Source organism: Ambystoma mexicanum, chromosome 6p (genome assembly GCF_040938575.1).
Source record: "Ambystoma mexicanum isolate Mex_15411 chromosome 6p, UKY_AmexF1_1, whole genome shotgun sequence".
In the NCBI taxonomy this organism is placed as follows: Eukaryota; Metazoa; Chordata; class Amphibia; order Caudata; family Ambystomatidae; genus Ambystoma; species Ambystoma mexicanum.
Window position 1 is genome coordinate 690,309,596 of NC_090935.1, and position 27,925 is coordinate 690,337,520.

The following is a 27,925-nucleotide window of genomic DNA, read 5'->3' on the forward strand; positions in this document are numbered from 1 at the left end:
GAGGAAAGGGCGGGTGAAGAGAGGAAGATGTAGAGTGGGTTTTACTTGGGTAGTGAGCAGATCTTCTCGTGCTCTGAGACCAGAGCCTCAAAAGCACTTCGAAGTCTCTCCCCCCTGCAGAGTGCTGAATTGCAATACATACACGCAACTGTGACCCTCGAAAGGTAAGGGTCATCAGTATTGCGTATGGCCTGTGAGGCAGTTTAAGGAATACGCTGTCCCAAAGGAGTGTTCCTTGTGGTGACAGGATCGGAAACGGAGGATGAAGTAGAGGAAGGCAACCTACTACGCTCCTTGCAAGGTACAACCTTGCGAATGGCCCCAGTGTGGAATGACTTTAGGTGTTGCTTCATGGTAGTTGTCCTAAAGTTGTATGAACCAGGCCTCCTGCGACTGAGTACCATTTTGCACTCTTTGCAGGTGACTCGGTTCGCACGCGCCTTAGGAACATTACCATGAATGGTAAATAACCTCCACAACCAAGACTCACGCCGAGTGCTGGTAGTAGGGAGTTCCTCTACCTCATTCTCGTCATCCTCCTCTGCGTCCTCATTCCTGTTCCCCTCTGCAGGCCCTTGGGGAGGTGGTGGTGGTGGAGGGGTGGGGGTAGTGCTGAGGCAGATGTAGCACCAGGTGGCAGTACTGCAGCCATGGATGCCATCAGGTTTCCGATTCAAATCTGGAAAGTTGGCTGGAAAATGCACTGTGTTCTGTAAGATAGCCAGAAACACAATGAGAATGAGCTCTAGGGTGTGGCCTTTTATAGGGGTGCTTGTGCGCGGTTCGCGGACAGGTGCGCTGTCCGCGAACAGACAAACACCAAAAAAGGTTTAAAAAGTCCCAAAAAGTATGTAGAAACTCAGGATTACTATGTGGGACTTGTGCTATGGTGAGTTATTATTGAAAACTATTGTGGATTGCTTGCAAAGGTAGTTTTAAATTGTTCAGGGACACGAACAGTGGTCGCAGTCAGAACACACGCTCAGCGTGGGTGCGGTCATATGATAGCTTTGCGAACATGTCCGCGAAGGGAGCGGGTGTCCGCAGGACATCAAATACACTGAAACTGTTTTGCGCATGCGAGTTGGTGTTCTACGGACACTGTTCGGGTCCTGAAACTAATTAAAAGTGCATCACAAGTGAAACGAACAATTACGGACAGGCGTTTGTTCTTAGAACAGTTTTAACTCACTTGCGAACAATACGGACAGGCATAGAATCCTCAGGACACCCCATTTTGTTTATTTGCAAACATCCCGGGACACTTGATGTGTTCTGAGAACAGTTTGAACATGCTTATGAACAGCACAAACAGGTCTAGCGTCCTCAGGACACCCCAATTTTGTTTATTAATTAATATTTTAGGACACCGTTTGTGTTCTTAGGACAGTTTCAGCTTGCCTCCGAACAATACAGACAGGTATAGCGTCCTTAGGACACCCCCATTTTGTTTATATACGAACATTTCAGGATACTGCCTGTGTTCTTAGAACAGTTTCAACTCGCCTGCTAAGAATACGGACAGATCTAGTGTCCTCAGGACACCCCCATTTTGTTTATTTACAAACCTTTCAGGTCACAGCGTTTGTTCTTAGGACAGTTTCAGTCTGCCTCTGAACAATACGGACAGGCATAGTGTCCTCAGGACACACCCATTTTGGTTATTTACGAACATTTCAGGACAACGCTTGTGTTCCTATAACAGTTTCAACTCGCTTGCGAACAATACGGACAGGTCTAGGGTCCTCAGGACACCCCCATTTTCTTTATTGACGAACATTTCAGGACACCGTGTGTGGTAGGTTTGATTGCGGACATTCCGAACACCAGCTCTGTTCTTAGAACAGTTTCAACTTGCATGTGAACATTACGGACAGATATAGTGTCCTTAGGATGCTCCCATTTTCATTTCTTCATGGACATTCCAGACACCCGCGCTGTCCGCGGACACCTGAACTGCTTTTTAAAAAAAGACAAGAAATGAATTAGGATACAATATAATAATTTTACTTTATTTTATATAGATGTTAAATTTATGACAGAGAAGGTGAGGCGGAAACTGAAACAAAAACATGAGAATTGGGGGTTTCAATAGGATTAATATGAGGTGAAGAAGGGATGGAAGTCTCATCAAAACATTTTGGTTCATGGAGAGGGTTTGGGGATAATTGACTGGTATATGGTGAGGGAGGACAGGTACATGTGGGACAGTGGTATGTAGTTGTTTGTTTCAAGTGATCCTCCACAAAGTTTTTTAAATTGTTAAAATTTGCCATGAGTAGGTCCATTTTTTCTTCTATGTGCTGAAGAGTCTTATCCAATGCTTCTTTTTCTTTAGGATTTTCCATTTTTGTATGGTCTGTACAAAAAAAAATGTATATGTTAAATGTATGTAAAATAATATTTATTAATTGGTTTATATAGTAAAGTGTCTACCATTAGGTTCACTATCTTCAGACATTTCCTCATGTGGGAAATGCTCCTTAGCCACTCCAGAGTACTAGACATTTCTGTGAGAAAAAAAACAACATAATATCACATTTTTGTGTCTAATACAGAAAGTTTACAAATATATGAGTAAAATGCAGTACACTTACTAGCTTCTGGTAAGTTGTGTTCTTACTGGTCTGTAGATCTGCTGTTGCTCTTAGTTGTGGAGTTTCTGTGAGGTAATCATGTTGAAAGTCTATCTTTCTTCTTTTGGTATATTCCATTTTAGAACATTGTATTTAAATGAATGGTTAATGTGTTATGTATATAAGGGTTACACTTCTTATTTATTACTACATACAATGTGTACATGTGCTGGTTTGTGAATTTGTAAAATGTGTATATGTTATGATATAACAATTAAAGATACCCCCCAGACTTTTTGGGTAGTGGTGCTGTTGTCCGCATATGTCCGCGGACATCTTTGATGTCGTGGGTATTAGTCTTAGCAGTGCACGGTGGTGGCGCGAGTTATGGTTGCTTAGCTTACCATTACTGGCGAATTTCAAGGGTTTTTCGGTTTTACGTGGAACCACAACGTCCCTTTAACAAAGTTTTTTTACTGAATTTCATAGGTTTTTAGTAGCACAACTTAACCATAACGTCCCTTTAACAAAGTTCTTTACTGATGTATATATTCAGTAAAAAAACTTTGTTAAAGGGACGTTATGATTAAGTTGTGCTACTAAAAACCTATGAAATTCAGTGAAAAAACTTTGTTAAAGGGACGTTATGGTTCAAAGTAAAACCGAAAACCCCCTGAAATCCGGCAGTTATGGTAACATAAGCAACCATAACTCACGCCACCGTGCACTGCTAACACTAACACCCAGGACATCAAAGATGACATCACAAATGTCATTGATGACATCACTGATGACATCACATGTGCATTTACTTTTCATGAAAACTCTGTAGGAGGGATTTTTATAATGTTGACCAAAAACTGTCAAGGATCATTGGGATCAACATCATGAGCTAATTAGTGCATTAAGCAATGCATTGATATAAATAGCATTCTATTATGAAGTTCTATCCAGTATACTAAGCTACTCATGCAGAAACATAGGCAGTGTGTGCAGCATACATGATGAAGGTACCATATTCATAATCTTGCCATGTTGAATACTGAAATGATAACTGGTTTCTTATTAGAGTTTTGCGTACTGTGAAACATGTAATAAGTAGATAAGAAAACCCACTTAATACATAATTATTACAGACAAAACACAAAGAGACAACAACACATACACATGTGAGTATATACAGGGACAGTGAAGTAAACAAAAAAGCAGAAATAGTAGCAGAAAGAGTTCATAACCTAACTGATTGTCTTTATGCAGAGAAACTATTGCTCTGTTTCAAAGCTGCTACTTACCATATGTATGTGTATCACATGATGTGACTGCACCCAAAGGAAAGGAGAGTGAGTATAATGTATACAAATATGAGCATATACAGGGACGGTAGAGTAATAAAAATAAAACTATGAGAAAGTGGTGATAACCCTAATGATTATCTTCATGCACAGAAAGGATTGCTCTCTTTCAAGCCTGTGTCTTCCGCTATGCATATGTTTCATATGATGTGACTTGACCCTAAGTCTACAAATATAGTACCTTTTCAATTTTTACTTCCTGACTGTTACTGAAGAAAACTATGTGGCTTCGATATGTCAGTAAAGGATAAAAAGGGAGAGCCAGCCATGTGATGTCATCAGTGATGTCATCAATGCCATTTGTGATGTCATCTTTGATGTCCTGGGTGTTAATGTTAGCAGTGCACGGTGGCGCGAGTTATGGTTGCTTATGTTACCATAACTGCCGAATTTCAGGGGTTTTTCGGTTTTACTTTGAACCATAACGTCCCTTTAACAAAGTTTTTTCACTGAATTTCATAGGTTTTTAGTAGCGCAACTTAACCATAACGTCCCTTTAACAAAGTTTTTTTACTGAATTTCATAGGTTTTTAGTAGCGCAACTTAACCATAACATCCCTTTAACAAAGTTTTTTCACTGAATTTCATAGGTTTTTAGTAGCACAACTTAACCATAATATCCCTGACTTCATATACATGTAACATAGAACATACTAACCCCCTCGTAGTGATTTTCATGTCCACGGACTACCGCCATGTCCGCGGACATATCGAAAATCTGAGCGTGGTGAATGTAAAGTTAAAGAGTGTGCCCCATTTCCCCTTTGAAGTTGGCTCTGAAAAGAGCCATTTTTTGGGGGTTTTTTTACAGATGCTTGACAGACACCTGTTATTTTGTATTTTTTTTCTTGTTTTTTTTCTTACTTTGCTCCTAAAATCTTCACATAACCTTCTCCAAAGCAACCCTTACATTCCAAAATAGAAAGGCATTTCCCGTAAAAGATAAAGAAATGCCATCTTCTTTAAAATTAACAGCATTACTGGCATCAATATTCTCATTGTTACAGAAGAACATACCAGCTCTAAGCATAAAGGCACACATGCCTCGGTTGATGACACACCTAGCAATGTTTTGCTGAGGACAAAAAACTGAACTACTGTCCCATATTGCCCTAGGTAGTAATCCAGAAAAAATTAATTTCGCATTTGGAAGGATCTTCACTACGGCTTGAACCAAGCGTTCCAAATCAGCCAACAAAGTAGGGGCACTGACGTTGCCCAAATGGAAAGCACCATAGTGCAAAACTACCACATGCAGACTGTTCATCGTGGCCATATCCTCACAAACCTGTACAATTCCCTGTACATTGCAATCAGGCACAGTGCTCCACACCACCTCCACTCCTTTCACATCAAAGTTCTTTGCAACATGCCTGCATTCAGCGTACTGCTGTAAACCATGCACAAACATATCTCCGAGCACCAACACCCTGACTTTCTCCACTTCTGCCATCTTCACTACACACAGTCTCTTTCAACACAAATCCACAACCTTGACATCTGATTGGCTGATCCGTACAGTCTTCTTTCCATGTTGGATTTCATGGAAAAACCTGGATGTAGCACACCCTGTCCTCGAACAGCCGTGGTGTCCGCGGACGGCGTCCACTTTACTCTCTGTGCCATTCCCTCATTGCATACAGCTAAGCAATCACACAATACGAATAACGTCCTCAGAACACCCCCATTTTGTGAATTTTCGAACATTTCAGGACAATTATCATTTCATTATTCAACATATTAACATTACAAATATTATACTTTCATCTTGTACTCTGCACCCAATGCTATGTTTCTCCATTAGTAGCTCAGTATACTAGATAGAATCCCATAATACAATGCTATTTATATCAATGCATCGTTCAAAGCACTAATAACGGTATGATATTTATTGCAATATCCCTGACACTTTTTTCGCAACATTATAATAAAAATCCCTAATACACAAATTCCATGAAAAGTACATACACATGTGATGTCATCAGTGATTTCATCAATGACATTGTCGATGTCATCTTTAATGTCCTGGGTGTTAGTCTTAGCAGTGCACGGTGGTGGCACGAGTTATTTTTCATAGCTCACCATAACTTGCGATTTTCAGTCAGGGGTCTTTCGGCTGTACTTAGAACCATAACGTCCCTTAAACAAACTTATTTTAATATCAAGCAAACAATATACAAACATGGCATGCAAAAACCAACTTCTCACAGATGGCTTTACACAGAATGTTGCAAAGTAAGAATTTATGCTCGTTCACAGTGAAGGTCAGCTGCTTCAATTTTTTTCTCGGGCCCCGGAGAGGCTCACGAAGCAGACTATAAGGTTGTATTGTGTTTTGACCTTGACAGACAGAGATTGTGATGAAAGACTACTCTTGAAGGAGTGTTGCTAAAATGTAAGAGACGATAAGGATGAAATTTCTGAAACGAAACCACTTTTATATAATATATCACTATGTGAAAGATTGTTCGCACATGCAGAGTCGTATTTTGGGACTGCACTACTCGTAGACAATGGAAATTGCAATTGTACTGTAAGTAACCCTTTAGATTATTTTATACCAAATATAATTACAATAGCATAGCATTAAAGACCGCTCAAGTTGAACTTGTTCGTTGAAAGTGGCATAATGTTTTCTACTGCGCACTATCACCGCCGAATTGATCCCCTGTCGTTTAGAACGCTCTGACAAAGGCAGACGACACAGGGTGGGTTAATAGAAATAATTTAACCGGTCTATAGGTGGTCAAGCGCTCTACTCGCTGTGCCACTTCACTGTAGCCTGTCAAGTGGCACAGCGAGTACAACGCTCTCTTTGACATCTGTGCACACCTTGCTAGCGCAAGTTTTGAATCCCAGCAAGGTTAATAATAAGCACTGCTTAGATACCTCACGGTTCTTAGCGCTATATGAATGGGAAAATATTATTATTTTATTATTAACATACTCCGTTGCACTATCTTCGATAGCAAATAGTTTCACGCCCTAATAAATAAAATGATGATTTTTAATGAAGACCGGCTGGTGAGACTAATTTATGTTTTTTAAAACAGGTATGTGGCCCCATTTTGCCTATTTACTAGTCACGATTTACAGACTCCAACGGATGGGGTCTTCATCTGCCAGGTCCAGGTCCAAATATGCAACTTCATGACCCTCACCATTTTATGGGACAATCGCCAAGGACCAATATGCCCTTACGCAGTACTAGCGGCTACAAACAACATACCAACCAATAGGGTGGTCTAATGGCTCGTTGTTGGAGCAACCTTCCGATTATCAGAGCGACCATTTACTGCGTTTATCATAAACCAACAGCCTATCTACCGCAAAGGAACAACGCGTGGCTCAAAATAAACTTTTGCTGATCGACAGCAGAGGCAATAGCAAATCGCTGAATATTCACTAAACATTTCATGTGAAATAAATGTACTTTACCAAATGTACAATCCTGCTGTTTACTTTTAAACCACAGTTTCATATTCCGAATTGTGGCGCACTGAGTTGTAAGATAATCTAACACCCTCTGTACCGCAAAGGAACATCGCGTGCCTCAACATGAACTTTTGCGGATCGACAACAAAGACAAATGCAAATTGCTGAATATTCTCTAAACATTTGATGTCAAATAAATGTACTTTACAAAATTTACAATCTTGCTGTTTGCTTTTAAATCACTGTTTCATATTCCGAATTGTGGCGCGCTGTTTTGTGACATAATATGTGTTGTCTTCCGGGTTCTGTGTTAAGTCACTTAGGACTGCAGAGAACTAGGCGCGTTTGATGACACACCCTGTAACGTCACGGAGAGAGGCGGGGAATATGAATGCTTTGATAATATCAGGCTTTGGGGCGGGTGATATGATTTAGTGTTGCAAAAGCAAGTCAGCCAGGTCAATAGCGCCAGTCATAGGATTATCACATAATGCGGCGCACACCAGCCAGATTTATCGTTTCTTTAGTGGACAAAAAGTCGGTTGACGCCCATAGGAAATTGTACTATTAGCGGACAAAAGGAGTGCTCTTAAAACACTTTCACAATACAAACAACTTTCTCAGAACACCCCCATTTTGTGTAATTGCAACCAATTCGGGACACCGCAAGTGTACTTAGAACACATTCAACTAGACAGATTACAATACGGACAGCGTCCTGAGGACACCCCCAGTTTGTGTATTTACGAACAATTAAGTACACCTCTAGTGTTCATAGCTCATTTTTACCTTCTTTGCGAACAAAAATGACACATACTCTGTCCTCTAAACACCCCACCATTTAGTTTATTTACAAAATGTCAGAACAGCCGTGTTCTCCGCGGACAAATCTAACGCAAAAAAAAGTCTAGCACATAAAAAAACAAAACATTGAACCTATCTCATACTCCCCCACCCTCTCCAAACACTCTTACACACCAACACACGGCACTAAATACAATTTTATATCCACGTTTCACCCCGCTGTACGCGGTCGACGGCGAATACAAGATGGCGGTTGCCACAGAAAATCTGACGCGCTCCACGCCCCTCGTCGTCCAATCAGCGAACACGTTGCATGTCCGCCGACATGACGCAAGGCCATGGGCCGATTGGGGTGCTGTCCGCGGAGCGAACAGGGAAGTCCGTCCGCGAAGCGAACACAGATATCACTAATTTTTTTGCCTTATGTTTTGGTCATTTTATAAAAAACTACTGGACGGATTTACACCAAATTTGCAAAAACACGCTTTCGGGGACCAAGCCCCCGCTCCTGCCGCAAATTTGGTGTAAATCCGTCCAGCGGTTTGGCCTGTGGCCGTGCGCAAAGTTTTTTCCCATTCAGTCTATGGGAAAAAAAAAAGTTTTGGGACCCCCCCTATAACTTTGCCCCCCCTGGACGAATCCTCACCAAACTTTGCAAAAGAATTCAGAGTGACCCATATACTTGTTTGGTGAGGATCCGACCAGGGAGAGCGAAGTTATAAGCCGCCCAAAAAGTGCTCTTCCTATGGAAACAGCAACTTAACCATAACTACATGGACACTACCGTGGCCATGTAATATATACATATATATATATATATATTTATTTATTTGCATATATATATTCAATGAAAACACTTAGTTAAAGGAACATTATGGTTAAGTTGCAATAGTAAATCATACTTCTATGATGCATGCTGCAGCCATTGCTTATGTTTATATATGATTAGGTTCCTGTATTAACACTCAAATACAATGTTGTTTAGATCAGTACATTCTTTAATCAATTAAGTAGTTCACAATAGGTGTCCTGATCACCCCTGACATCTTGTTACCAACATTATAAACACAACCCCTTGTAGGGACATTTCATTGAAATTAATTTCACATGTGATGTCATCAGTGATGCGATCAAAAACATGTGTGATGTTATCTTTGATGTCCTGGATGTTAGTCTTAGCAGTGGACAGTGGTGGCGCGAGTTATGGTTGCTTAGTGTGAGGGAGTGAAGGGACGTTTGGGCACCCCCCTACATTCTATACAAAATGGACCACTTGCTCACGCACTAGCGGGGGATGCCCCCATTGTCCTTATGCTAACATCAGCATAGGTGGGGCTATTGGGGGACACATTTGGCTTCCATTTTGTGTTCCCTCAACTCCATCTTTGGACTAGGCCACACTCCGATACTACGAAAAAGCTTCTCTCTTCTCTACTGCGCCTCATACATCGCGCTCATGGTCCCCACCTTTTTTTCCACTGTCTGAAGCTTCACAAATCCCTTTCTCATGGATGCGCCGGCGATAATTGAAACATATAACAAAATGTATCCTCTCCTCTGAGATCACTGTCCTGTGTGTGAACCAGCTCGAGCCATGACGTGTAGTTCATCCATTTCCACAAACCTGCTTCTGCCCTCTTACCTATGCTGTTGGAAAATGACTGCCAATGCAACCCTGTGCCCTCCTAAGGTGATCTCTTGATGTATCAGAAGTGTGACCCTGCTGTGCAGCCCACCCCAGAGTGTCCCCACTAAATCCAGACCTCTGTCACAGTATATTGTGTCCTAAAACGAACATATGTCATTATACTCCCCACTCGCCTTGATGTGCTAAGAACCACCCAGTCACCCAGGTTAACACAGAGGACAAGACCCCCAAGCGCTGTATCTCATAAAAGTCCCAATGAAAGACGATGTAATCATGTGCATGCAATTAATAGGTTTGCAAGATTTACCCAAAGGTATATTAATGATTGTTGTTTATTATATGTTTAGTGGTAGTTTCTCATGCCAGCTTAGTTAGTGTCAACTCTATGTCACCGTGACCTAACCCTCACCCCTCCAAAACACAGGCAGCTGGACCTCGTGACGCTCACCCTCCCGCCAACTGGGCAGCCTATCCGGAAGAAGCAGCGCCTACAGGACTATATGCAATATCGCTCCCCAACCAATCCTGTACTAATGTTATACCCTATGCTAATGACCTCATTGATGACGCTATTTTACTTTATAAACCCATGTACTTGTATTGTTTGCCAGAGAGGCAGCATAGTTCTCTGGATGCCAATTTTTACATAAAGACTTGCTAACCTTGCAACCTGTTCTCTTAGTCTCATTTGCTACTGGGATGTGTCATTTGTTAAAAGTTTGTATTGGTACTACGGGGAGTGAGCACTTTCATTAGCTTACCATAACTCGCAAATTTCGGAGGTTTTTCAGTTTTACCTGCAACCATAATGTCCCTTTAACAAAGTGTTTTCACTGAATTTCATGGGTTTTTACCAGTGCAACTTAACCATAACATCCCTTAAACAAAGTTCTTTCACTGAATTTCATGGGTTTTTACCAGTGCATGCTATTTTCCTACAACTTACTAATATCATGCTTACCCCAATATTGCAACACTTCTGTCCAATGTACAATGTTTCACCCTAAAGCTCTGCCATTTCCCACCTTCCAGCATCATTTTTAACTCTTTTATACACTTTTTGCAACTTTCTCCACTGTTTTTGCATCTGTCGATGTCCGATAATGTCTGATATCATCACAGACCTTCCTGACAGTGCCACGTGAGCATGCACAGGCATGCTGCATGATGACATGTCTGCGAAGGCGTCCGCTCTTCGGAATCATGTCCATGCTTGGAAGACTGTTTGAAACTGCATTTTTCTGACTGATCTAGGAACTTTCAAGCTCAAAATGTACCCTTGCACGGCTCCTACACCTATACTTACTCATTATCCATTAACAATTTAGTGCAAAACACATACTTGGAAGAATATTAGTAAAACTGTTATTTCTCCTAAAAATGGCATCAGCTATTGCCCTCACTCCTCACCAAGAGCTACCACCACCAGCTGGAGGACCTACGCAACAGAAAAAGCGCAGTACTTTCAAAGAGAAAGAAGATGACCAAGAAGATAAGGTAGAGGACGTGCCTACCTCTAGCACCCAGAGAGAATCATGGGTGTTGCAGTTCTTTACCCCAATTGGCAGTGTACCGAAGGCTTAAGATACTAAAGTGAAATGCACAAAGCGGGAACCCAGGATGCTAAAAAAAATCTTCCTACAGTGGGACGCCATATTTCCAAGATTGCCACCATGCAAAGAGAAGTCGGTGCTCCGTACAGATTCCCTCTTCCCTTTCTATGGCAGCCTGCAGGACCCTATGACCATATTACCACAAGCCCATTTTTTTCCGTTTCAAACCTATCCTACTTTCGAATAACTTTACCACATATCGGGTCCCAGGTGAACATGGCCACTTTAACACCATTTTATATCCGCAACAGGGGATAACAAGTCGGCAGCTCAAGTTATTGGCCCAAGCGAAGTGTGTCTGTGTGCGCCCTGATGTCTGCAGTCCCTGCAATGGAGGATAAAGGCCATTAGCAACCCTGGTTCCCAAAGCGGGAAGCCGGGGTGCTAAAAAATAGATTTCTCTTACTACAGTAAGAAGGAAGGACAATCCTTTCCAAGATGGCCACCATGGAAAGAGAAAGTGGGGCTCCGTACAGAGCCCGTCTTCCCTTTCTATGGCAGCCTGCAGAACCCTATGACCATATTACTACAAGCAAATATTTTTCCCTTTCAAACCTATCCTACTTTCGAATAACTTTATCACACAGCCGGTCACAGATGGACATGGCCACTTTAACACAATTGTACACCCCTCGCGGTCATGGCCAGTAGCCAGATTGTCCGCATCATGACCTTACGCCATGACCCAGACAATCTGGCTACTGCCCATGGCCACAGGCTATACCTCAGTCACCAAAGGTATATGACAATTTTTTGTACCTACATTATGACACTTGTCAGAAAATAAAACACAGGCACATTTGCAAAACCATACTTTAATGTCCTTTCCAATGCTCCTCAGGAGTTTGCTCGAAATCCACCCATGTTTTATTGTTTTTAAAAGTCAAAATGTATGTACATACAATAGTCATATAACCTAGACCCCACTTGACAAAATCCATTCACTCTTTACATAAACATTGAAGGTTGGGTCTATAATCTTTCTAAAAACTTGTGTCCACATTCGTCAAATAGCAACAAAGTTATAAGCTATCTAAAAATGTCTAATTTCGCCCCCTCTTGAGAAAATCCCACCAAACTTTAGAAAACCATTTATATCTAGATCCAAAATCATTTTGCCAAAGGTTGTGCAGATTTGTCAAATGACACCACATTTATATGCCTTTACAATATTTTGCGACCCCCCTCTAATTTTTCCCCCTCTTAGCAGAATCCCACATAACTTTGCAGAACCATTCAGGATTAGGTCTAGAATAGAATTGCAAAATAACAGGCAGTTTCATTGAGTGGCGCTAAAGTTATAAGCCATCCAAAAACTGCTTTTCCCCAACCCTGTAATGCAGAAATATGTATAGATGTCCTAGTACATCTGAAGTGTCTGTGGAGACCACAGGACTGCCCCAGGACATCTGGAGTGGTTGCAGACTGTTGGGGGTGAAACACACAGTTTTTTGTCTTCCTATGGCCATAACCCATCCCATCCTCACCCCCCCCCCCGACTCCCCAGAGATTGTTTGTTGAGTTCGGCAAGTGCAATGTAGCTTTTTAAAAAAATGTTTTCGCTGCGCTGTCTGTGGCCCCAAAAATGTCAGCAAATCCAACATGGTGGGCGTTTCGCTGAAACCTACGCCTTCCAGGTTTTCTCAGCACCCAATCAGCCGCTGCGTACCAGTGTCCACGGACCACAGAAAAGTCTGCACATTTTTCTGGATCAATCAGAGGCCAGTCAGCGGACTGAACAGGGAAGTGAGTCTGCGGACCAGACATAGATATCACTAATTTTTTTGCCTTACATTTTGGTTGTTTAAAAAAACAAATGACTGGACAGATTTACACCAAATGTATCCATTTGCAAAGTTTGGTACGGTTTGGTCAAGGGGGAGCAAAGTTAGAGAGGGGTCCCAAAATTATTTTTTTCCCCATAGACTGAATGGAGAAGAATTTTGCGCATGCTTACAGCCCAAACCGCTGGACAGATTTTCACCAAATTTGTAGCAGTAGCAGCGGCTTGGTCCCGAAAGTGTGCTTTTGTAAATTTGGTGAAAATCCATGCAGTATTTTTTTTTAAAACAACCAAAAAGTGGGTCTAAAAAAATGTGTGATATCTATATCTGCTCTGCGGACACACTTCCCTGTTCGCTCCACGGACAGGACAGCGATTGGATAATCGGCTTGCATCATGTCCGCACACACGTGACCTGTTCGCTGATTGGTTGGATGAAGCATGAGGGGCGTCACATTCTTTCGATGCACCCGCTGTATTGGATCCGCGGACATCTGCGGACAGCGCGGCATGGAAGTGAGCATAAATCCAATTTTTGGGAGTGTGTGGGTGTGTAGGAGTGCTTGGAGAGGTTGGGAGAGTAAGAGATGGGTGAAATGATGTATTTGTTTAGGTGAGAGAAGTCTGTGATGTATTTGCGCAGTCCGCGGTCACCACAGTTTTCCGCGGACATATTAAACACTGGGCGCACTACTGGTTATTTTACTTTACTATGATGTTGGTTTTGGGTCATTAGTAGAGCATTGGGTGAAGTGGGTATGTATTGAAGAGTTTGTGCGTTTGTTGTAATTCTTATTTTAAAATGTTATTTGAAGTGGATAGGTTTTGAGGTGGATGTGTTACGTTTTTGGGTTGTGGTCATTTGGTAGATGTTTGTTTCTATGGGTGTATTATGCTGCATTGGTTGTAGCCAGGGCCTAGAGTTTTGGGTGCATGGCTGAAGACTGTCACCATGCACCTAAGACTCTAGGCCCTGGCCACAACAACTGCAGCATAACACACCAATGCTACCAAACATTTTGAATGTGGTATGTGAGCTGCTTAGGGGATATGTTTTCAAAACTGTGAGTACTGATTGGCAGTAGTGTAATCGTGTTTATAGTATAGTGAGATGATGTGTGTTATTTTGTTTGTTGGATTGTGTTCAGAATGTTGGCATTGAAGACTGTAGGCATTTTGTGTCGTATTTATTGGTGAGGTGTTTGCATGACTGTGTTATGTTGCAGTGCTTGTGAGTCTAATTATTATATACTTATTGTTTCCTTTGTTGAGGCTGTATGTTGAGCTGTGGCAAGGCCATACAGTCAAGATTATAGTGTTTGGCAACACGCACTGCAGCATAAGATACCCATGGAAGCAAACATTTTGGATTGTGGTCTATGCTCAGGTGTTTACTTGAATGGGTGTGTTATGCTGTAGTGTTTGGCAACAAGCACTGCAGCATAAGATACCCATGGAAGCAAACATTTTGGATTGTGGTCTATGGTCAGGTGTTTACTTGAATGGGTGTATTATGTTGTGATGTTTGTGAGTCCAATCATATACTTCACTTTTTGTGGTTGTATGCAGTTTTTTCATGACATGGGTAGTTGGAGCAGACATTATTTTTCAATCACTGTGATAAAAGAAAAAAAAACACATGTCAGTGTAGGTAGTTTATAATGAGTATTGCATTTCATAGTAGACATTTCTGTATTTTGTTGACCCTCGTAGTTAGTACTTTAGAATCACTATAGTTCAAACCAGTGTACTGTGCAATTTGCTCAGTTCCTGTGTTTGTTCATTAAATCATTTGGTCTGTGGGAAAAAAATGGTACAATATGTTTCTTTCATTGATTTCAGTAGGAGGAATTGAATAGGTGTATTGTTTTTGATTTGGAAGTGGTGGTAGTATTGTTGAAATTAGATAGCAGTCGGTGCATTCTATTTGTTTATTTCTTTTTCTATTTTAGTGCTATTCATCTATCTGCTGGCTTGTTGCAGATTTTTGGGGCAGTTAGATACCTGTTGGCATATTCTAACTGTATATTTCTTGTTTCATTTTAGTGGTATTCATTTATCTGTTTGCTTGTTGAATAATTTTGGGGCAATTAGATACCTTTTGGTGTATTCTAACTGTGCATAGTTTTGAAGTTGAAGTTTTGTTTATGTTCATACACAGATTAGTTATAAAATTTTGCTTTTAAGAATATTAAGCAAGCGTTCATAAGATTTGCTGGTAACCTCTGTTTTAGAGTAATTGTAGTATCATTACATTCGAACCATCCACAATTGTTTTTTTTATATATGCAGTGTAGTGACCTGCATTGGTTGCGGCTCCTGCGTGGTAGATTATACCTATTGTTGTGAAGGTTTTCTTACCAAGTGATACTTGACCATGTGTGAATCCAGTCAGCTTGTAGTAGCTTTTGCTACCATCTGCATTGTAACGTAAAAGCATTACTATTACATATTTACTATGTGTCTATATTTGTAAGGTGGAGCGATTATCTGAATTGCAGGTAGTACATAATCTGCTATGGTTTGCATTTTGTACAAGTTGCTGAAATAGAATGGATTCACAGTTAGGGATGGATACATGTATGAAGCGTTCATTGGGAACTTCTTTTTGTGCGACATGCTGCAAAGAGTGCATGTATGTTTCCACATGTATGAAATCTGGAAGATTTCATTTATAGGTATGTTTTTGTTTTCTAGTACTTGTAGTAAGTACATTAGAAATTCTTGTGGATCTTCTTATGTGTTTATAGAGAATTAGACCATTCCAGCACAGAAGTCCAATTCCTGCCTTATTCCAGAAACACTGTAAGAGTTGTCAAGATTGTTGGTTACATTTCTATGAAGGACTAACATTTTCGAAGACAATTGCTCTGTCCCGCGTAAGTAAATGTTGTCAATAATCAGTGGCAATTGGAATAGAATATTGTTTGCTACATTTGCGTAGCAATTTACACCAGTTGTATTTGAACATTTGAATGGACCTGACAGTTCTGTGTCCAAGTCATTTGTTCGGAGTGCGCATTGTTTCTTTGAAGAGGTAGTGACGTTGTTTGTGCAGTACATTCTTCTTTGGTTGTGGTACTTGATGAAGTAGTAGCTTCTTTTAATTTCTATGGAGGAATTGCTGTGAGATCCTGCATAATTTGAGAGTGAAGTAATTTTGTTTTACAAAGTTTTGCTTTTTGCAGAACAGGATAGGTTTTTAGATGGGGGTGTAGAGTGAATGCAGTCTATTGTATTCTAGAATGCAAGGAATATCAGCATTTACTTTACTTGCATCAAAGTTGATTAGAAATAGCCGTCAAGTGTACATGAGTGTGATAGTGCTAGATAGCTCATGCCTTCTTTAAACACTGTGCTACCAATATCTATCGATGCTTTATCTAGGGTAAGACCTTGTGATTTGTGAATGGTGACTGTGTAAACTAGAGTTAGAGAAAATTGCTCTCTCTGTGCATACATGTCTTTGAAAAGAAGGAAGCGGACTGTTGAGCGCCCTATCCTTTTAACTTCTGATAGTTTGTCAAAGAGAAAATTGACAAACAGAATGTTGTTGTCACGTGGGTATGTTTGAAAGCCAACAACTCTACCAAATGCCCCATTAACTAGTCCTTGGTCCACACCAAGGTTACGTTTAAGCATTACTCTACCGTTTAAAGATAATTTTAATATTTTCTCCAAACCAGTTGGTATTTAGCCATGTTGTGGCTTGTTGACACATGGGTAGTGTCATATCATGTATGTCCAGTTTATCTATGGAGCAAATCTGAAGTATTAGTAGCATTTATTTTTTTAACAATGTGTCATTAAATTTTAAACAGCTTGCAAGAGTTGTCATCAAGGACATACAGTTTACATTTCTGTGTGCTAATTGTTCCATGACATCAGTAGCACATGAGTTATGGCCATAGAGTGCATGGATGTGCCTGGTTTTCAATATAGATTATGCTTCTTGAGATGGTACACCAACTCTAATACTTTTCAAAATGTTGGCGTATGTGAGGTCTGCAGACTGACACATGTTTTCAGTTAATTCTCTGTATTGGAAATGTTGCCAAAGGTTGACATTTCCTATGCTGCCAAGAGCTTTACAGCATAGTTTGTGGCCTAAGGTTTTAAAAATGGGTTCACCTTTAAATGGTGTTAATTGTAGAAGATCACTATAATGTGTTTTCCTCCAAAGAGTTCTTCATTGTCTGTTTTCAGGACCTCTTGTAATCTGAGGTGAATGAAGGCTAACATTAGATTGGAAACCATGCTTACCTCATCTATTAGCAACATTTTCATTTGTTTGAAAACTCTGTGTAGTTCCATTGCAGCTTCTGGAGAAAGTTTGTAATAGTTTCATTTGTTTTGGTGTTCTAATGGAAGGAGTAGTAATTGGTGTAAAGTGACATCGCCTATGTTGTAGGCAGCTAAATCGGTGGGGGCAGTTACAACAGCTGACAGTTTGTTGTTTGTCAATTATTGGAGGAACTTGCTGATGATTTTGATTATGAACGTTTTGCCTGAACCAGCTTGACCATTCAAGTGTACCAGTATCGGTTTGTAGTCTTGGCAGGTACAATTTTTACTTTCATGCTAAACACCATGATCATTTTTTTTATTATTTCTTGGAAAATGCTACACTGCTCATTGTTTAATTTTGATTTTAGTAGGGCGAAGTCTTCTTTAGATTGGTCATACTGACACATGGTGTTTTCTACTTCTGTCATGGCTAATTCTGCCTCATTTGCTATTAGCAGCTGTCCAAGTGGTTTTTGGCTTCCTGTTACAGAAGGTTGACTACTGTCAGGAGTGTCCACATCTAGTTGCGCCTGGAGTTCTTCTTCTTGTTGCTGTTCATTGCGCAACATTGTTTTGTACTGTGTAAAGTTTACGTCTGTTATAGTGCTTTGATTTGATTTAAAATAATCTTTATAGGAGTCATAGGTATCTAGTCAATCTTCTTTTCTCCATGGTTTAAAAAAGGTTCTAGCAGGGACATGCAATACAGTTCTTTATGTTGAGGAGTTTTTAATGACAATTTGATATGATTAATTAAGCTGTGTTTGTTAAGTTTCACTAAGCTGCCTTCACAATTTTCCACTCTGTATCTACCTTTCTTCTCATGTGGTTTAACATTATTATTGTATGTGAAGTTTTGGGCTATGTGGTATAGACACATGGTTTCCAAAGTGGTACTCCTGTTTGGGTAGTATGTGTCTAGTAAATTGTTTTTCAAATTGTCTTGGATGTTGGGATCATTTTATTCTATTGTTTCTATGTCTTCATATTATTTCAGAACTCTTTTTCTAGATTTAGCAGGACCAAGGCTTAGCCATACTATATTTTCAGGTTTTCCATGCAAGGCAGTACCGATTAAACGGTTTGCAGCTTCATAGCAGGCAAATTCTCTGTGGGAGAGCATGTTTATGCCTAAACTGTAACATTTCTGTCATAGTGTTTTATCAGATGATATGTCATCCCAGAGGTCTTGGAGCTCTGTTTTTTCTGCTTTGGTTAAGTATGCTGTGCTATATTGTGCACCTGCAGTGGACTAGTCTGCAATGTACTGCACATCTATATTTGCATTTCATACAAGGGCAATTATTGCATTGTAATCATTGATGTATTTTGATCCTTCTGTTCTTTTTATGTTACATGTGTTCTTAAGTGATTTACCTTTGACACTATGCCTAACTGAAGAAATTAAGTTGTTGAGTTGACCTGTTGTTGAAACTGGTCTAGGGAAACCAAAGCGGCATTTGCTGTAGTATTTCCATTTGTTTTTATATTTGCGACGACAATACCTCCCACATTTGTGTTTTTGAAATTGTAAAATTTGTGCATGAAGGTCACTATGTGTCGTTTGTGAAGGGATTTCAAAAGTGACATATTTTTTGCATGAACTGCAAAACAGTGGCATCACTGTGCTGACCAAAGTTAGGAGCAACTTTAATCCACAAAAGTCTGTGCATGTGTGGTGCTCCTCTGGCTTGGTATTCTTTTCTCCAAAAGAAGTTATGCACTTCTCAGAGGGGAGGAACAGTTTTTTTTACAAATGAAGTGTAGCATAGCAGTGAAGCGATGATGGAAATAACTTGTTACATTTACAGGATCTAGCGAGCAGAGTTCTCCTGGTGTTTTTATATCTATATTTGTTTTTTTTTTGTTTGCTATGCGTAGGAAATCGTGTAAAACTTCCGATGCATATTCTGCACAACTTAATTTCACAAACCAAATGGATGGGTCAAGGTTTCTTATACAGCGTACATCTTCGTGACATCCATACCAGTATTCTTTTGTACCGTGCATGTTTGCTAAATGATTTATTATGCTTGACTGTAAAACCTCAACTTTTTCTTGCACTTTTTGTAGTAATTGCATAGCTGACATATTTTGAAAATTGGTACCTGCTTTCAATGTGTGTGCAACTCCGAAGTATAGCGTTTCTAGTTCACTTTCAAAGAGAAGGTGGAATATGTATTCCACATTTTGTCTGAATATGGGGACTTCAGAATACATTTGTAAACAGTGGTATTATGATGCTGTTATTTGTGTGGGTGTATCATCGTACCTTCCTCCTTTTCCAGTAGGAAAGAGTAGAGGAACGTCACGTGCTTCTATACTTTTTTCCCATATGTTGATTGGAGATCCTTTGGCTTGTCACATTTGGTACGTTTCCAGTGCATCATCTATGGTGTCTTTTGAGTGTAATGAGTGAATTGTATAATGGTCTAAAATATTGGATTCTCTATCAGGATCTAGAAGTTGAAATTGACCATGTTCTGATGAGTCTTGAATTATTTCAGTGGTTTCCGTCAGGTTTTCTTCAATATTCATTTCTGTGTAGTATTCATTGTTGTCTTTTAGATATTGCAGGGCTTGTCTAACTTTATGTAAGTTCACAAGTTGATGCCATATTCTTTTGTCTTTTGTAGGTAGGCCATTTACTAAGATAATTAAAGATTGTTCTATTGGATGCTGCACTCCCAGAGTGTGTACATTTTCTTTGAGGTCTAATGGCAAATAAACTATTTTGCCACACATGCCTTTCAGTAATTCAGAGGGAGGTAGTTCTGCTGTTTGTGTGTGAAGGCATGTTATTGCTTGAAATGGGCTCACTGTTTGAATTATGATGTCCTCATACAAGTTAAATTGTTGCAGGGGTTTTGGTAGTGGGAATAATTCCAAGTTATTTGTGACAGCACGTTAAGGTGTTTGGTTGTTGTCAAGTTTTGCAGTGCAGTAACTGCAAAATATTAAGGGGTCATAAATTTCGTATTTGTTTTCTGCTATAAGATAACGAGCTAATTGGAACCACTTGGAATCTTCAATGGCTTCTATTTTGTACATTATGTCTACAGTTTTTGTTCTATTCTTATAAAAAGTCTTGCGGCAACACACACACACAAATGGTTTGGTACTTCAGCAGATGTACTTTTAAACTTTAGTATTTCTTATTTGTATGTGTGTAGTAGAAGGTTGCCATCTGTAAAGTTTTTGCTAGTCTCTTGTAAAGCAGTTGTATTTTGTAAGTGGCTTTCACTTCCAAAATATTTGCTCTGGATATGCTCTATTTCTTTGAGTAGTTCTTTGGCTGTACCATGCAGAAGATTGTAATTTAAATTGGCTAGTGCTAAAGCAGGACTTTCGGCATAGTACAGTTTATGAACCAGATTTCTTATAGTTGAATGGTGTGTTGATATCATTTTGATATGGTGGAAGGTGCTTTTTTCAAATGGGTCCAGAAATGTAGGCTAATGAATGTCCTTGTAGTCCTGTGTATTTACTTTGTAATCGTTTTATTTTCAATTTGTCTTTGCCTTTCACATACTGATTGAGGAACTAGTGTAAAGATCTGAATTTTTTTTTGGCTATGTTACACATTGATGTGCACTTCCATTTGTAGACTGGACACATTGGTTCAGTGGAATTGAGAGTTGATACTAAGTTTTCTGGGGATATTTATTTAGCAGTGTTTCTTGTTCCATAATGGTATTCTTAAGTTTGCTATGTATGGCAATTGCGCTTATTTGCTTTAGTTTGTATGCTTCTTCATTGAAATATGGTTCTGTGCTGGTGGTGTGAGTCCATTCACCGCCACAGATGTTTGCAAAGTTATATTTGTTGATATTCAGTTTATTGAGAAGTCTTTTTTGTAGTTCAGTACTTAGTTTTGTTAGTGGTTTCATTCTGTTTAAAACTAAAATAAATTATTTCCTTTTGAGAAGGATTGCACTGTCTACGGTAGGTTGAAAGGGTTGTGAGTGATTTCTCTCCTGTTTTTATAAGGTTCTGAAGGACTCTGGTGGAACATTTTTAGTAAAATATTTTTTTTGCTATGCTTACTTGTGGCTACATCGAGATTTATAGATGCAGTGTTAGCACCAGTGGTAGCTGCTGTCTTGTTAATCACTTTCTGTTTCGTTATACATTTTGAAAGCGGAGGCAAAGTTTCTTTACTGGAAGCTGTTTTTGTGTCGCTTAGTGACTGTATTAGCTGTTTTGTTTGAACTTTTTGTACAAATTCTGCTAGAGGTAGATGCTTATTTTGGTCCCTTTTATTTTGATTTTGTCTACTTCTGCGTTGCTTTCTACTGAGTTGTTTTTGGTAGGCATTCTTTGGGTCTGTTGGAGAAAAAAAGAAAGTGTGGTTTGGGATGTTGTGCAGAATATGTGTGCTTTGTACATGAGTTTCTGAGTATGGTGGTAAGCATGTATGTAGAGGTGTGTGATTGTGGAATGGGCTGTTACTTCAAGTTTGGAAGGCTATTCTCATATTTGTGTGTTACTATTCTGGTGTTCAGATGACAATACAAAGTATGCCGCCGCTGAGGGGCAAGCAGTAATACTGAATCTCATGCTGCAGGGTTAATACAATTGTTCTACAAAACTAGAATACTACAGTGTTTTGAGTAACAGTTATTATGGCAGGATGGAAAGAGTAGGTTTCATCTGAGTTCTTCTGAGTTCTGGTTCGTACTTCAGACGCTGCTGTTTTTTAGGAGAGTGGTCTTCAATGCAATTGTGAAAGAAAGAAGTTAGTAAATATTTGTGCATTTAGCACTGCTGTTAATGTAGACATGATTTTCTTTGCAGTAGCAGTGCTTTCTGATAACTGTGCATAGCATGTAGATGCGCGTTCCTTTGTCTATGTGCATTCTGTATATTTTGCTTAGAATCTGTCAGTTGAACATGCTTTAGACATGATTGCAATAGTAAGCACACAGAGAACACTTGGCTTCTTAAGGCCGTGTTATTGGATTCTAGGAGATAGGAGAAATAACTATATGCTTTTCTTGCTATTTAAACAGGGTAAATGGCAGGAACTGTGGGGAAAAGCATGCAATGCATGCATTTGCGAAGGTGTGGGGGAAAAAAGCAGAAGTATATGATGTGTTCAGCAACTTATTACTCTCCAGGATAGTTTTAGGGGAGAAAGTTAAAATAAGAAAACCTGAAAAAGTGGCAATGGGACAATGCAGGTTTACCATATTGCAGGTGATTAGCAAACTACTGGGTGATCCAGTGGTGATTAGAGATTGGAGAGTCTGAAATAAAGTAAGGGTTGCAATGAAGGGTGTGGTGCTTGCGTTGTAGACTGAAGGGAAGTGGGGAGATGTTGTATGTATTGGTTTAGTACACTATTTGTACACTGTTTGTACATAGTTGTACATTATACCATAAACATGGCTGCACCTGTGTATAGTTGAATGCTGTGGTAAATTCTAGAATGGAATGGGCAACCAGCTGAAATGAGAGAGGTGTGCAGATTGGAAGAACAGTTGTAGAGGCAGTGGTGTTGTTTCAGCTGGGAGCTTTTCAAATTATATTGGCTATCTGTGTGCTGGAATAAAGATACATGTACTCATCCTGGCTGTGTGTCATTTTACACTACAAAGCCGTCTCCCAACATTATACTGTTATTTCTCACATGTTTTAACATGAAATGACACTTTGTTAAACATTTGTGTGTGGTGTGTCTGATTAATATTATAATCATTTCTAAAGGAAGTTCAAATGATAGATTGTGTAAAATATCCAGATTGTAAAGAAAGGAAACTGTATGTTCATCCTATGCACTATAATGCATTAAATGCTATTATAGTTGAAATGTGGATTAATAGGTGGCAGTGGTTACACAAATGACAGAATGAATGCAGAGAATAACAGTTTGCATATTACAGTTAGTAATATAGGTAAATACAAATTTGGAGAGCAGACAGCTTTGCAAGCGACACTTGATCATAGCAGAGGGGAGGAATGACAGTAAGCTTTTTTCCAGGTTAAGTGGCAGTTTACCCGTTTATATGCATTCATACAAGAGCTGTACATGTACTGTGCAGTACCAGCGCCTTGGTGTAAAGCGCTCTATAAATCAGCACCTTGGTGTAAAGCGCTCTATAAATAAATAAATCAATCAATCAATCAAAATATTCATAACTGTAGTTTGTGTTCATTCATGTGGATGTGGATGAATCTGCAAGCAGACATCTTGGAGAGTTTTACAGTAGTTGTTGCTGTACGTGCTTTGCAAACACAACCCAATTGTACTCAGAGTGATCAACAGTACATCTAAAGTGCTGAACTGTGATGCTGGAGTTAGATGTAGAGTTCTTGGATTTGATTGGTGGATGGTTGTGTGACTGCTTAACAGTAGCCAATGAGGGAATGGTGCAGAGAGTGAAGTGGAAAGGGTAGAAGGCTGCCCCGGTGTTACTTACGTGCTCCGTGGACACCGTGGCTGTTCGCAGACAGGGCTTGCAACATCCTGGGCTTCCGAGCATGAAATGGGAGTGTATTTTAGGGATTAGCCAATCAGATGTTGAGGTTCTGCTTTGTATTGAGAGAGGCTGTGTGTAGTGAAAATGGCAGAGGTGCAGAATGTTAGGGTGTTGGTGGCTGGAGATATTTTTGTGAATGGTTTGGAGCAGTATGATAAATCTAGGAATGTGGCCAACAATGTTGACATAAAAGGAGTGGAGGTGGTGTGGTGCACTGCTAAGTTTAATAGTTCACATGTAGTTGTCCAGCACTGTGGTGCTTTGCATTTGGGCTATGTCAGTGCCCCTTCTTTGTTGCAAGATCTGGAAAACTTGGTTCAGGCAGTCATGAAAGTGATCCAAATGCCACATTTTTTTTCTTCTGCCTTCGTACCTAGGGCCGTATGGGACAATAGTTCTGTTTTTTTGTTTGCAGCAAAATGTTGCTAGGTGATTAATTAACCAAGGCATGTTTGCTTTTATGATTACAGCTGGCATGTTCTTTTGCAATAATGACAACATTGATTTTGGTAATGATGTTTACTTTAAAGAAGATGGCATGTCTTTGTCTTTTATGGGAAATGCCATGCTGTTTTGGAACATAAGGATTGCTTTGAAGTAGCTAATGTGAAGATATTTGGAGGAAATTCAGGGGAAAAAAACAGATAAAATGTACAAAATAAAAGGTTTTTCTGAAGCATCTCCAAAAAAAAGGTTATTTTCAGAGCCAACCTCAAAGGGGAAACGGGGCCCACAATTTAAATTTTCATGCCCCACTCTCAGGATTTACGATTTGTCCGCGGACTGCATGTATTACATACAGGGATTTTGAGGCTGAGAAGCATGCAAATGAGACTTAGCAGGGCAAAGGATTGGTCAATAAGGTTTACTGGGTGTGATGTGTATGGCGAGACTTTGTCAGAAAGTCTTTTTCCTGAGAGGAGAGCAGATAGCTATGGCTGTGTCTTTCAGAAGGCAGATCGTCTGGATTTTGGGAAACTCATGGATAAATTGGTTGGAGGTGCATGTAGATCGCTGTGGAGTGGCTGCACATCTTAGATTCCCTCATGTGGAAGTGCACTGGCGTGGAATGAAGTGGCTGGATTTAGTACCTCTTTGTGTTACTTTTGTGACAAAGTGTCATCCAGACATTATTATTATTATTCATTGTGGAGGGAATAGTTTAGGACATGCCTCTAGAATCTCTTTGCAATTTGCAATGACAGAAGGACTTGGGAAAGTCATGGACATGTTAAGTCCCAAGTAATTTGTTTCTCGTATTACGCAGAGACAAATGTAGATGCGTTCTTCTTCATTTGGTCCACAAATGGAGAATGCAAGGCACAATGTCAACAAGACTGTTTGTACCTTTTTGAGAGATGTTGGCATGTCCGATTTTCACAATGAAAATATTATGTTTCGTAGTATACACATTTTTCGCAGAGATGGAGTACATCTTACTTATTGCATTTTTTTTGTGAAATATACTAAATGCATTGCAACCCTTTTTGGAATTATAGCAATCCTTTTTCCAGTAGGTGTTGACCATTTGAAGTTTTCAAAACACAAAGAAACACCACCAAAAGGCTCTCTTCAGAGCCCCCACTTCCTCCTGGAGAAGAGTGCAATGGTTTTGATAGGGCACCCCCCCAAAAATGTCAATGTCTGCGAACTGTCCGCAGACTTCTAAAAATGCACAGGGCCCAGCAGCATTTCATTGGCACTTCTATATTTGAACTGTGAAAAGATGCTCTGAAAAAACCCTTTTTTTTGTTGTTGTTTTGTATTGTATTTTTATTTTTCAGACATGACAAATAAGGAAAGGAAGGGGAGGGAGGTTAAGGAAAGGGCACCAACCACAGGGCTAAGAAAGGGCAGGTGGAGAGAGGAAGATGTAGGGTGGGCCTTACTCAGGTAGTTGGCAGTCCTTCTCATGCTCCCGGACTGCAGCCTTGAAAGCACTTTGAAGGGTCTCCCCCCTGCAGAGTACTGCGTCACAGTACATACATAATACTGTTACCCTCGAAAGGTAAGGGTCTACAGAATCACGTATGGCCTGCGAGGCAGCTGGATGAATGCGCTGCCCCACACATCCTATAAAAACCATAATGTCCCTTTAACAAAGTATTTTACCTGAATTTCATAGGATTTTAGTAGCGCAATTTAACCATAGCGTCCCTTTAACAAAGTTTTTTTCACTGAATTATAATACTAATAATGTTCAAAATCAAATATTACTTTAACACATTTTACATGTAACTTCACAATACATATTATTTTAATATGAATAACATGTAAGCCTAATTTTACATGCTCCTCAATTTCTAGGGTTTGTCATAATGAAACTCAGAAAGAAATGAACAAGTACATAAAGGTTTTCTTATTATAACTTGGACAACCTTATTTTTCAAAAAGCTATTATACAAAAATAATTTCTAATTGGAAACTTACAAATGTAAAATTTGGTATTTTTAATGAGACTCTTTTCAAAGGTTCTTATTACCATTGGAGATAAGAGACAACTTTAAAAAGTGATGTGGAGGCTGTCACACAAATTATATTTAAATGTACACAAATATAAACAATTCATATTTTACCCAACTACATGAATAAAAGCACAATTACAACAAACATTCATATATTTCAATTAAATTAAGTATAACATGAAAATTAATACAATGAACTAGTACATGAAAACATTTTACAAACAATTATAAAACCTTAAAACACACTTAACATCTTAAAACACACTTAAAACCTCAAAACCGTAAAACCTTAAAACACACTTAAAACCGTCCAACTAAGGCATATCAGGTGCGTGCGTAGACCCATGAGCCTCCGAGACCTTATTTCTCTCCATTGTATTGTTTTTAATTGGGCCCTCAGCCCCGATCGTCCCGATCCTCTTCCGAGTCCCATTTCCCCTTGCAACTGCCTCATCCTGCCTCCCATCCCCCCCCGGCCCTGATTGGTCTCTAGGACCATGTACTGTCAGGCCCTAGTCCCGTACTGCAACCTGCTCGCCACTTCTATCTAAGCTGTAGCAGGTGAGTGTGTAGGCTCACGAGCCTCCAATGCCTTATTTTGCTCCATTGTATTGTTTTTAATTTGGGTCTCAACTCTGATCTTCCCGACCTTCGTCCCGGTCCCATTCCCCATTGCAACTCCCTCATCTCGCCTCCCACCCCCGGACCCTGATTGGTCCCTAGGAATGTGTACTGCTAGGCCCTAGACCAGCACTGCAACATGTTCGCCACTTCCATCTAAGGTGTAGTAGGTGAGTGCATAGGCCCACGATCCTGCAAGGCCCTATTTCGCTCCATTGTATTGTTTTTCATTTGGGCCTCAGCCTCGATCTTCCTGACCCTCTTTGCGATCCCATTCCCTCTTGCAGCTCCCTCATCCTAGCTCCATCCCACCCCCCACTCCAATTGGTCAGTTCCAAGCTCTTAATTCACCCTGCCTGGGCAGCCCTCTGCACATGCAGCACCTGCGGCTAAGGGCCCGAGGCAAAGGGCCTTTCCAGATATTGGCCTCAGGTGTCAGAAGGGGAAGGCAGTGGCCAGCTGTCAACCAGCAGCCACTATCAAGGTAGGAGTGGCCTGGGTGGGGTGTACAGCAATCACTCTACCCTGAACGCCCAGCCACATAACAAACTTACCTACACTGGGATATTACTGTGATTACTAGCCTGTGCCACACTGGGATAGTACTGTGAATATTAGCCTGCGTTGCACCCTTAGAGATTTGTTCATATTGTTTGAATCCTTTCTAGAAAGCACCACACTAGGATAGTACTGTGATTATTAGTCTGTACCACACTGGGGTCCTACTGTGATTATTAGCCTGTGTTGCACCCTTAGAGATTTGTTCATATTGATTGAATCACATCTAGAACAAGCACCACACTAGGATAGTACTGTGATTATTAGCCTGTCCCTCTCTGAGATAGTACTGTAATTATTA